Raw genomic sequence first — 15,095 nt, 5'->3', positions numbered from 1 at the left:
AACACTACCCCCGGCACGACTCCCTACACTACCCAAACACTACTGTGCTACCCTAACCCCTAAAACACTACCCCGGCACGACCCCATACACTACCCAAACACCACCGCGCTACCCTGAACCATAAAACACTACCCCCGGCACGACCCCCTACACTGCCCAAACACTACTGCGCTACACTAAACCCTAAAACACTACCCCAGCATGACCCCTACACTACCCAAACACCAATGCACTACCCTAAACCTTAAATCTACCCCAGCACGACCCCCTACACTACGCAAATACCACTGCACTACCCTAAATCCTAAATCGACGCCCAGCATGACCCCCTACACTACACAAACACCACTGCACTACCCTAAACCCTAAAACACTACACCCGGCATGACCACCTACACTACCCAAACACCACTGTGCTACCCTAAACCCTAAAACACTACCCCAGCACGACTCCCTACACTACCCAAACACTACTGTGCTACCCTAACCCCTAAAACACTACCCCGGCACGACCCCATACACTACCCAAACACCACCGCGCTACCCTGAACCATAAATCACTATCCCCGGCACGTCCCCCTACACTGCCCAAACACCACTGTGCTACCCTAAACCCTAAAACACTACCCCTTGCACGAACCCCTACACTACCCAAACACAACTGACTTAACCTAAACCCTAAAACACTACCCCAGCACGATCCCCTACACTACCCAAACACCACTGCGCTAACCTAAACCCTAAAACACTACCCTCAGCACGACCCCTACACTACCCAAACACCACTGCTGAAACCTAAACACTAAAACACTACCCCCAGCATGACCTCCTACACTACCTAAACACCACTGCACTACTATAAACCCTAAATGCTACCCCAGCTCGACCCCCTACACTACTCAAGCACCTCTGCAGTACCCTAAACCCTAAAACACTATCCCAGCACAACCCTCTACAGTAACCAAACAACACTGTACTACCCTAAACCCTAAATCTACCCCCAGCATGACCCCCTATAGTACCCAAACACCACTGCACTACCCTAAACCTTAAAACACAACCCCCTACACTACACAGACACCACTGCACTTCCCTTTACCCTAAAACACTACCCCCAGCATGACCCCCTACACTACACAAACACTATTGCACTACCCTAAACCCTAAAGCACTACCCCTATACTACACAAACACCACTGCACTACCCTAAACCTTAAATCTACAACCAGCACGACCCCCTACACTACCCAAACACCACTGCACTACACTAAACCATAAAACACTACCCCCTACACTACACAAACACCACTGCACTACCCTAAACCCTAAAACACTACCGTGAGCACAACCCCCTACACTACCCAAACACCATTGCACTACCCTAAACCTTAAATCTACCCCAGCACGATCCCCTACACTACTCAAACACCAGTGTACTACCCTAAACCCTAAAACACTACCCTAGAATGACCCCCTACACTACACAAACACCACTGCACTACCCTAAACCCTAAAACACAACCCCGAGCACGACCCCTACACTGCACAAACACCGCTGCACTACCCTAAACCCTAAAACACTACACCTAGCATGATCCCCTACACTACATAAATACCACTGCACTTCCCTAAACCCTAAAACACTACCCCTACACTACACAAACAGCACTGCACTACCCACACCCTAAAACACTACCAACAGCACTACCCTACACTACACAAACACCATTGCACTACCCTAAATCTTAAATCTACCCTCAGCATGACCCCTTACACTACCCAAACACCACTGCTCTACCCTTAACCTTAAAACACTACCCCCGGCATGACCCCCTACACTACCCAAACACCACTGCGCTACCCTAAACCCTAAAACACTACCCCCGGCACGACTCCCTACACTACCCAAACACTACTGTGCTACCCTAACCCCTAAAACACTACCCCGGCACGACCCCATACACTACCCAAACACCACCGCGCTACCCTGAACCATAAAACACTACCCCCGGCACGACCCCCTACACTGCCCAAACACTACTGCGCTACACTAAACCCTAAAACACTACCCCAGCACGACCCCTACACTACCCAAACACCATTGCACTACCCTAAACCTTAAATCTACCACAGCACGACCCCTACACTAACCAAACACCACTGCACTACCCTAAACCCTAAAACACTACCCCAGCACAACCCCTACAATACACAAACACCGCTGCACTACCCTAAACTCTAAATCTACCCCAGCACGACCCCCTACACTACGCAAATACCACTGCACTACCCTAAATCCTAAATCGACGCCCAGCATGACCCCCTACACTACACAAACACCACTGCACTACCCTAAACCCTAAAACACTACACCCGGCATGACCACCTACACTACCCAAACACCACTGTGCTACCCTAAACCCTAAAACACTACCCCCGGCACGACTCCCTACACTACCCAAACACTACTATGCTACCCTAACCCCTAAAAAACTACCCCGGCACGACCACATACACTACCCAAACACCACCGCGCTACCCTGAACCATAAAACACTATCCCCGGCACGACCCCCTACACTGCCCAAACACTACTGCGCTACACTAAACCCTAAAACACTACCCCAGCACGACCCCTACACTACCCAAACACCATTGCACTACCCTAAACCTTAAATCTACCACAGCACGACCCCTACACTAACCCAACACCACTGCACTACCCTAAACCCTAAAACACTACCCCAGCACAACCCCTGCAATACACAAACACCGCTGCACTACCCTAAACTCTAAATCTACCCCAGCACGACCCCCTACACTACGCAAATACCACTGCACTACCCTAAATCCTAAATCGACGCCCAGCATGACCCCCTACACTACACAAACACCACTGCACTACCCTAAACCCTAAAACACTACACCCGGCATGACCACCTACACTACCCAAACACCACTGTGCTACCCTAAACCCTAAAACACTACCCCCGGCACGACTCCCTACACTACCCAAACACTACTATGCTACCCTAACCCCTAAAAAACTACCCCGGCACGACCACATACACTACCCAAACACCACCGCGCTACCCTGAACCATAAAACACTATCCCCGGCACGACCCCCTACACTGCCCAAACACTACTGCGCTACACTAAACCCTAAAACACTACCCCAGCACGACCCCTACACTACCCAAACACCATTGCACTGCCCTAAACCTTAAATCTACCACAGCACGACCCCTACACTAACCAAACACCACTGCACTACCCTAAACCCTAAAACACTACCCCAGCACAACCCCTACAATACACAAACACCGCTGCACTACCCTAAACTCTAAATCTACCCCAGCACGACCCCCTACACTATGCAAATACCACTGCACTACCCTAAATCCTAAATCGACGCCCAGCATGACCCCCTACACTACACAAACACCACTGCACTACCCTAAACCCTAAAACACTATACCCGGCATGACCCCCTACACTACCCAAACACCACTGTGCTACCCTAAACCCTAAAACACTACCCCGGGCACGACCCCTACACTACCCAAACATCACTGCGCTACCCTAAACCCTAAAACACTACCCCTGGCACGACCCCCTACAGTACCCGAACATCACTGCACTACCCTAAACCGTAAAACACTACCCCCTGCACGACCCCCTACACTACATAAACACCACTGCACTGCCCTAAACCCTAAAACACTACCCCATACACTACACAAACAGCACTGCACTACCCTAAACCCTAAAACAGTACACCCAGCACAACCCCCTACACAACACAAACACCACTGCACTACCCTAAACCCTAAAACACTACCCCAGCACTACCCACTACACTACACCAACACCATTGCACTACACTAAACTTTAAATCTACCCCCAGCACGACCCCTTACACTACCCAAACACCACAGCGCTACCCTCAACCCTAAAATGCTATCCCCAGCATGACCCCCTACACTACCCACACACCACTGAGCTACCCTAAACCCTAAAACACTACCCCCGGCACGACCCCCTACACTACCCAAACACCAATGCACTACCCTAAACCCTGAAACACTACCCCCGGCACAATCCCCTACACTACCCAAACACCACTGCGCTACCCTAAACCCTAAAACACTACCTGCGGCACAACATCCTACACTACCAAAACAACACTGCACTACCCTAAACCCTAAAACACTACAACTGGCACGACCCCCTACACTACCCAAACAACACTGCACTTCCCTAAACCCCAAAACACTACCCCCAGCACAACCCCCTACACAAACCAAACACCACTGCGCCACCCTAAACCCTAAAACACTACCCCCAGCATGACCCCCTACACTACCCAAACACCTCTGCGCTACCCTAAACCCTAAAATACTACCCCCAGCACGACCCCCTACACTACCCAAACACCACTGCGCTACCCTAAACCCTAAAACACTACACCCAGCACGGACCCCTACACTACCCAAACACAACTGCCTTAACCTAAACCCTAAAACACTACCCCAGCACGACCCCCTACACTACCCAAACACCACTCTGTTACCCTAAACCCTATAAACACTACCCCAGCACGACCCCCTACACTACCCAAACACCACTGTTGTAACCTAAACCCTAAAACACTACCCCCAGTATGACCCCCTACACTACCTAAACACCACTGCGCTACTCTAAACCCTAAATGCTACCCCAGCACGACCCCCTACACTACTCAAGCACGTCTGCACTACCCTAAACCCTAAAACTATACTCCCAGCACGACCCCCTACACTACCCAAATACCACTGCGCCACCCTAAACACTAAAACACCACCCCCAGCACGACCCCCTACACTACCCAAACACCACTGTGCTACCTTAAACCCTAAAACACTACCCCCAGCATGACCCCTTTCACTACCCAAACACGACTGCGCTACCCTAAACCCTAAAACACTACCCCCAGCATGAACCCCTACACTACCCAAACACAACTGCCTTAACCTAAACCCTAAAACACTAACCCAGCACGATCCCCTACACTACCCAAACACCACTGCGCTACCAAAAACCCTAAAACACAACCCTCAGCACGACCCCTACACTACCTAAACACCACTGCTGTAACCTAAACCCTAAAACACTAACCCCAGCATGACCCACTGCACTACTCTAAACCATATACGCTACCCAAGCACGACCCCCTACACTACCCAAGCACCTCTACAGTACCCTAAACCCTAAAACACTATCCCAGCACGACCCTCTACAGTACCGAAACACCACTGCACTACCCTAAACCCTAAATCTACTCCCAGCATGACCCCCTATACTACCCAAACACCACTGCACTTCCCTTTACCCTAAAACACTACCCCCAGCATGACCCCCTACACTACATCAACACTATTGCACTACCCTAAACCCTATAGCACTACCCCTATACTGCACAAACACCACTGCACTACCCGAATCCCTAAAACACTACCCCAGCATGGCTCCCTAGACTACACAAACACCTCTGTACTACCCTAAACCCAAAAACACTACCCCAGGCACAAACCCGCAAACACTACACAAACACCACTGCACTACCCTAAACTCTAAATCTGCACCCAGCACGACCCCCTATACTACCCAAACACCACTGCACTACACTAAACCCTAAAACACTACGCCCTAAACTACACAAACACCACTGCACTACCCTAAACCCTAAAACACTACCGCCAGCACGACCCCCTATGCTACCCAAACACCATTGCACTACCCTAAACCTTAAATCTACACCAGCATAACCCCCTACACTACCCAAACACCACTGTACTACCCTAAACCCTAAAACACTACCCTAGTACGACCCCCTACACTACACAAACACCACTGCACTACCCTACACCCTAAAACACAACGCCCACACGATCCCTATACTGCACAAACACCACTGCACTACCCTAAACCCTAAAACACTACCCCTAGCATGACCCCCTACACTACATAAACACCACTGCACTGCCCTAAACCCTAAAACACTACCCCTACACTATACAAACAGCACTGCAATACCCTAAACCCTAAAATACTACCAACAGCACTACCCTACACTACACAAACACCATTGCACTACCCTAAACCTTAAATCTACACTCAGCATGACCCCTTACACTACCCGAACACCCCTGCACTACCCTAAACCCTAAAACACTACACCCGGCTTGACCCCCTACACTACCCAAACACCACTGCTCTACCCTTAACCCTAAAACACTACCCCCGGCATGACCCCCTACACTACCCAAACACCACTGCACTACCCTAAACCCTAAAACACTACCCCCGGCAGGACCCCCTACACTATCCAAACACCACTGCGCTACCCTAAACCCTAAAACACTACCCCCGGCATGACCCCCTACACTACCCAAACACCACTGCGCTACCCTAAACCCTAAAACACTACCTCCGGCATGACCCCCTACCATACACAAACACCACTGCGCTACCCTAAACTCTAAAACACTATCCCCGGCACAACCCCCTACACTACCCAAACACCACTGCGCTACCCTAACCTCTAAAACACTACCCCCGGCACAACCCAATACACTACCCAAAAACCACTGCACTACCCTAAGCCATAAAACACTACCCCCGGCATGACCCCCTACACTACCCAAACACTACTGCGCTTCCCTAAACCTTAAATCTACCCCAGCACGACCCCCTACACTACCCAAACACCACTGCACTACCCTAAACCCTAAAACACTACCCCAGCACAACCCCTACAATACACAAACACCACTGCACTACCCTAAACTCGAAATCTACCCCAGCACGACCCCCTACACTACTCAAGCACGTCTGCACTACCCTAAACCCTAAAACACTACTCCCAGCACGACCCCCTACACTACCCAAACACCACTGCGCCATCCTAAACCCTAAAACACTACCCCCAGCACGACCCCCTACACAACCCAAACACCACTGTGCTACCCTAAACCCTAAAACACTACCCCCAGCACGACCCCCTTCACTACCCAAACACGACTGCGCTACCCTAAACCCTAAAACACTACCCCAGCACGAACCCCTACACTACCCAAACACAACTGCCTTAACCTAAACCCTAAAACACTACCCCAGCATGACCCCCTACACTACCCAAACACCACTGTACTACCCTAAACCCTAAAACACTACCCTAGTATTACCCCTTACACTACACAAACACCACTGCACTACCCTAAACCCTAAAACACTACCCCTGGCACAACCCCCTACACTACCCAAACACCACTGCACTACCGTAACCCTAAAACACTACCCCCGGCACGACCCCCTACCATACCCAAACACCACTGCGCTACCCTAAACCCTAAAACACTACCCCCGGCACGACTCCCTACACTACCCAAACACTACTGTGCTACCCTAACCCCTAAAACACTACCCCGGCACGACCCTATACACTACCCAAACACCACCGCGCTACCCTGAACCATAAAACACTACCCCCGGCACGACCCCCTACACTGCCCAAACACTACTGCGCTACACTAAACCCTAAAACACTACCCCAGCACGACCCCTACACTACCCAAACACCATTGCACTACCCTAAACCTTAAATCTACCACAGCACGACCCCTACACTAACCAAACATCACTGCACTACCCTAAACCCTAAAACACTACCCCAGCACAACCCCTGCAATACACAAACACCGCTGCACTACCCTAAACTCTAAATCTACCCCAGCACGACCCCCTACACTACGCAAATACCACTGCACTACCCTCAATCCTAAATCGACGCCCAGCATGACCCCCTACACTACACAAACACCACTGCACTACCCTAAACCCTAAAACACTACACCCGGCATGACCACCTACACTACCCAAACACCACTGTGCTACCCTAAACCCTAAAACACTACCCCGGCACGACCCCATACACTACCCAAACACCACCGCGCTACCCTGAACCATAAAACACTATCCCCGGCACGACCCCCTACACTGCCCAAACACTACTGCGCTACACTAAACCCTAAAACACTACCCCAGCACGACCCCTACACTATCCAAACACCATTGCACTACCCTAAACCTTAAATCTACCACAGCACGACCCCTACACTAACCAAACACCACTGCACTACCCTAAACCCTAAAACACTACCCCAGCACAACTCCTACAATACACAAACACCGCTGCACTACCCTAAACTCTAAATCTACCCCAGCACGACCCCCTACACTACGCAAATACCACTGCACTACCCTAAATCCTAAATCGACGCCCAGCATGACCCCCTACACTACACAAACACCACTGCACTACCCTAAACCCTAAAACACTACACCCGGCATGACCCCCTACATTACCCAAACACCACTGTGCTACCCTAAACCCTAAAACACTACCCCCGGCACGACCCCTACACTACCCAAACACCACTGCGCTACCCTAAACCCTAAAACACTACCCCTGGCACGACCCCCTACACTACCCGAACATCACTGCACTACCCTAAACCGTAAAACACTACCCCCTGCACGACCCCCTACACTACATAAACACCACTGCACTGCCCTAAACCCTAAAACACTACCCCATACACTACACAAACAGCACTGCACTACCCTAAACCCTAAAACAGTACACCCAGCACGACCCCCTACACAACACAAACACCACTGCACTACCCTAAACCCTAAAACACTACCCCAGCACTACCCACTACACTACACAAAAACCATTGCACTACACTAAACTTTAAATCTACCCCCAGCACGACCCCTTACACTACCCAAACACCACTGCGCTACCCTCAACCCTAAAATGCTATCCCCAGCATGACCCCCTACACTACCCACACACCACTGAGCTACCCTAAACCCTAAAACACTACCCCCGGCACGACCCCCTACACTACCCAAACACCAATGCACTACCCTAAACCCTGAAACACTACCCCCGGCACAACCCCCTACACTACCCAAACACCACTGCGCTACCCTAAACCCTAAAACACTACCTGCGGCACAACATCCTACACTACCAAAACAACACTGCACTACCCTAAACCCTAAAACACTACAACTGGCACGACCCCCTACACTACCCAAACAACACTGCACTTGCCTAAACCCAAAAACACTACCCCCAGCACAACCCCCTACACAACCCAAACACCACTGCGCCACCCTAAACCCTAAAACACTACCCCCAGCATGACCCCCTACACTACCCAAACACCTCTGCGCTACCCTAAACCCTAAAATACTACCCCCAGCACGACCCCCTACACTACCCAAACACCACTGCGCTACCCTAAACCCTAAAACACTACACCCAGCACGGACCCCTACACTACCCAAACACAACTGCCTTAACTTAAACCCTAAAACACTACCCCAGCACGACCCCCTACACTTCCCAAACACCACTCTGTTACCCTAAACCCTATAAACACTACCCCAGCACGACCCCCTACACTACACAAACACCACTGTTGTAACCTAAACCCTAAAACACTACCCCCAGTATGACCCCCTACACTACCTAAACACCACTGCGCTACTCTAAACCCTAAACGATACCCCAGCACGACCCCCTACACTACTCAAGCACGTCTGCACTACCCTAAACCCTAGAACTATACTCCCAGCACGACCCCCTACACTACCCAAATACCACTGCGCCACCCTAAACACTAAAACACCACCCCCAGCACGACCCCCTACATTACCCAAACACCACTGTGCTACCTTAAACCCTAAAACACTACCCCCAGCATGACCCCTTTCACTACCCAAACACGACTGCGCTACACTAAACCCTAAAACACTACCCCCAGCATGAACCCCTACACTACCCAAACACAACTGCCTTAACCTAAACCCTAAAACACTAACCCAGCACGATCCCCTACACAACCCAAACACCACTGCGCTACCATAAACCCTAAAACACAACCCTCAGCACGACCCCTACACTACCTAAACACCACTGCTGTAACCTAAACCCTAAAACACTAACCCCAGCATGACCCACTGCACTACTCTAAACCATATACGCTACCCAAGCACGACCCCCTACACTACCCAAGCACCTCTACAGTACCCTAAACCCTAAAACACTATCCCAGCACGACCCTCTACGGTACCGAAACACCACTGCACTACCCTAAACCCTAAATCTACTCCCAGCATAACCCCCTATACTACCCAAACACCACTGCACTTCCCTTTACCCTAAAACACGACCCCCAGCATGACCCCCTACACTACATCAACACTATTGCACTACCCTAAACCCTATAGCACTACCCCTATACTACACAAACACCACTGCACTACCCGAAACCCTAAAACACTACCCCAGCATGGCTCCCTAGACTACACAAACACCTCTGTACTACCCTAAACCCAAAAACACTACCCCAGGCACAAACCCGCAAACACTACACAAACACCACTGCACTACCCTAAACTCTAAATCTACACCCAGCACGACCCCATATACTACCCAAACACCACTGCACTACACTAAACCCTAAAACACTACCCCTGGCACGACCCCCTACACTACCCAAACACCACTGCGCTACCCTAAACCCTAAAACACTACCCCTGGCACGACCCCCTACACTACCCGAACATCACTGCACTACCCTAAACCGTAAAACACTACCCCCTGCACGACCCCCTACACTACATAAACACCACTGCACTGCCCTAAACCCTAAAACACTACCCCATACACTACACAAACAGCACTGCACTACCCTAAACCCTAAAACAGTACACCCAGCACGACCCCCTACACAACACAAACACCACTGCACTACCCTAAACCCTAAAACACTACCCCAGCACTACCCACTACACTACACAAAAACCATTGCACTACACTAAACTTTAAATCTACCCCCAGCACGACCCCTTACACTACCCAAACACCACTGCGCTACCCTCAACCCTAAAATGCTATCCCCAGCATGACCCCCTACACTACCCACACACCACTGAGCTACCCTAAACCCTAAAACACTACCCCCGGCACGACCCCCTACACTACCCAAACACCAATGCACTACCCTAAACCCTGAAACACTACCCCCGGCACAACCCCCTACACTACCCAAACACCACTGCGCTACCCTAAACCCTAAAACACTACCTGCGGCACAACATCCTACACTACCAAAACAACACTGCACTACCCTAAACCCTAAAACACTACAACTGGCACGACCCCCTACACTACCCAAACAACACTGCACTTGCCTAAACCCAAAAACACTACCCCCAGCACAACCCCCTACACAACCCAAACACCACTGCGCCACCCTAAACCCTAAAACACTACCCCCAGCATGACCCCCTACACTACCCAAACACCTCTGCGCTACCCTAAACCCTAAAATACTACCCCCAGCACGACCCCCTACACTACCCAAACACCACTGCGCTACCCTAAACCCTAAAACACTACACCCAGCACGGACCCCTACACTACCCAAACACAACTGCCTTAACTTAAACCCTAAAACACTACCCCAGCACGACCCCCTACACTTCCCAAACACCACTCTGTTACCCTAAACCCTATAAACACTACCCCAGCACGACCCCCTACACTACACAAACACCACTGTTGTAACCTAAACCCTAAAACACTACCCCCAGTATGACCCCCTACACTACCTAAACACCACTGCGCTACTCTAAACCCTAAACGATACCCCAGCACGACCCCCTACACTACTCAAGCACGTCTGCACTACCCTAAACCCTAGAACTATACTCCCAGCACGACCCCCTACACTACCCAAATACCACTGCGCCACCCTAAACACTAAAACACCACCCCCAGCACGACCCCCTACATTACCCAAACACCACTGTGCTACCTTAAACCCTAAAACACTACCCCCAGCATGACCCCTTTCACTACCCAAACACGACTGCGCTACACTAAACCCTAAAACACTACCCCCAGCATGAACCCCTACACTACCCAAACACAACTGCCTTAACCTAAACCCTAAAACACTAACCCAGCACGATCCCCTACACAACCCAAACACCACTGCGCTACCATAAACCCTAAAACACAACCCTCAGCACGACCCCTACACTACCTAAACACCACTGCTGTAACCTAAACCCTAAAACACTAACCCCAGCATGACCCACTGCACTACTCTAAACCATATACGCTACCCAAGCACGACCCCCTACACTACCCAAGCACCTCTACAGTACCCTAAACCCTAAAACACTATCCCAGCACGACCCTCTACGGTACCGAAACACCACTGCACTACCCTAAACCCTAAATCTACTCCCAGCATAACCCCCTATACTACCCAAACACCACTGCACTTCCCTTTACCCTAAAACACGACCCCCAGCATGACCCCCTACACTACATCAACACTATTGCACTACCCTAAACCCTATAGCACTACCCCTATACTACACAAACACCACTGCACTACCCGAAACCCTAAAACACTACCCCAGCATGGCTCCCTAGACTACACAAACACCTCTGTACTACCCTAAACCCAAAAACACTACCCCAGGCACAAACCCGCAAACACTACACAAACACCACTGCACTACCCTAAACTCTAAATCTACACCCAGCACGACCCCATATACTACCCAAACACCACTGCACTACACTAAACCCTAAAACACTACACCCTAAACTACACAAACACCACTGCACTACCCTAAACCCTAAAACACTACCGCCAGCACGACCCCCTACGCTACCCAAACACCATTGCACTATCCTAAACCTTAAATCTACACCAGCATGACCCCCTACACTACCCAAACACCACTGTACTACCCTAAACCCTAAAACACTACCCTAGTACCACCCCCTACACTACACAAACACCACTGCACTACCCTACACCCTAAAACACAACCCCCACACGATCCCTATACTGCACAAACACCACTGCACTACCCTAAACCCTAAAACACTACCCCTAGCATGACCCCCTACACTACATAAACACCACTGCCCTGCCCTAAACCCTAAAACACTACCCCTACACTACACAAACAGCACTGCAATACCCTAAACCCTAAAACACTACCAACAGCACTACCCTACACTACACAAACACGATTACACTACCCTAAACCTTAAATCTACTCTCAGCATGACCCCTTACACTACCCGAACACCCCTGCACTACCCTAAACCCTAAAAGACTACACCCGGCTTGACCCCCTACACTACCCAAACACCACTGCTCTACCCTTAACCCTAAAACACTACCCCCGGCATGACCCCCTACACTACCCAAACACCACTGCACTACCCTAAACCCTAAAACACTACCCCCGGCAGGACCCCTACACTATCCAAACACCACTGCGCTACCCTAAACCCTAAAACACTACCCCCGGCATGACCCCCTACACTACCCAAACACCACTGCGCTACCCTAAACCCTAAAACACTACCTCCGGCATGACCCCCTACCATACACAAACACCACTGCGCTACCCTAAACTCTAAAACACTCTCCCCGGCACAACCCCCTACACTACCCAAACACCACTGCGCTACCCTAACCCCTAAAACACTACCCCCGGCACAACCTAATACACTACCCAAAAACCACTGCACTACCCTAAGCCATAAAACACTACCCCCGGCATGACCCCCTACACTACCCAAACACTACTGCGCTACCCTAAACCTTAAATCTACCCCAGCACAACCCCCTACACTACCCAAACACCACTGCACTACCCTAAACCCTAAAACACTACCCCAGCACAAATCCTACAATACACAAACACCACTGTACTACCCTAAACTCGAAATCTACCCCAGCACGACCCCCTACTCTACTCAAGCACGTCTGCACTACCCTAAACCCTAAAACACTACTCCCAGCACGACCCCCTACACTACCCAAACACCACTGCGCCATCCTAAACCCTAAAACACTACCCCCAGCACGACCCCCTACACAACCCAAACACCACTGTGCTACCCTAAATCCTAAAACACTACCCCCAGCACGACCCCCTTCACTACCCAAACACGACTGCGCTACCCTAAACCCTAAAACACTACCCCAGCACGAACCCCTACACTACCCAAACACAACTGCCTTAACCTAAACCCTAAAACACTACCTCAGCATGACCCCCTACACTACCCAAACACCACTGTACTACCCTAAACCCTAAAACACTACCCTAGTACGACCCCTTACACTACACAAACACCACTGCACTACCCTACACCCTAAAACACAACCCCCACACGATCCCTATACTGCACAAACACCACTGCACTGCCCTAAACCCTAAAACACTACCCCTAGCATGACCCCCTACACTACATAAACACCACTGCACTGCCCTAAACCCTAAAACACTACCCCTACACTATACAAACAGCACTGCTATACCCTAAACCCTAAAACACTACCAACAGCACTACCCTACACTACACAAACACCATTGCACTACCCTAAACCTTAAATCTACTCCCAGCATGACCCCTTACACTACCCAAACACCCCTGCACTACCCTAAACCCTAAAACACTACACCCGGCTTGACCCCCTACACTACCCAAACACCACTGCTCTACCCTTAACCCTAAAACACTACCCCCAGCATGACCCCCTACACTACCCAAACACCACTGCACTACCCTAAACCCTAAAACACTACCCCCGGCAGGACCCCCTGCACTATCCAAACACCACTGCGCTACCCTAAACCCTAAAACACTACCCCCGGCATGACCCCCTACACTACCCAAACACCACTGCGCTACCCTAAACCCTAAAACACTACCCCTGGCATGACCCCCTACCATACACAAACACCACTGCGCTACCCTAAACTCTAAAACACTATCCCCGGCACAACCCCCTACACTACCCAAACACCACTGCGCTACCCTAACCCCTAAAACACTACCCCCGGCACAACCCAATACACTACCCAAAAACCACTGCACTACCCTAAGCCATAAAACACTACCCCCGGCATGACCCCCTACACTACCCA

The sequence above is a fragment of the Triturus cristatus genome, chromosome 11, assembly GCF_964204655.1.
Source record: "Triturus cristatus chromosome 11, aTriCri1.1, whole genome shotgun sequence".
NCBI lineage: Eukaryota > Metazoa > Chordata > Amphibia > Caudata > Salamandridae > Triturus > Triturus cristatus.
Note: the sequence above shows the minus strand (reverse complement) of the source record.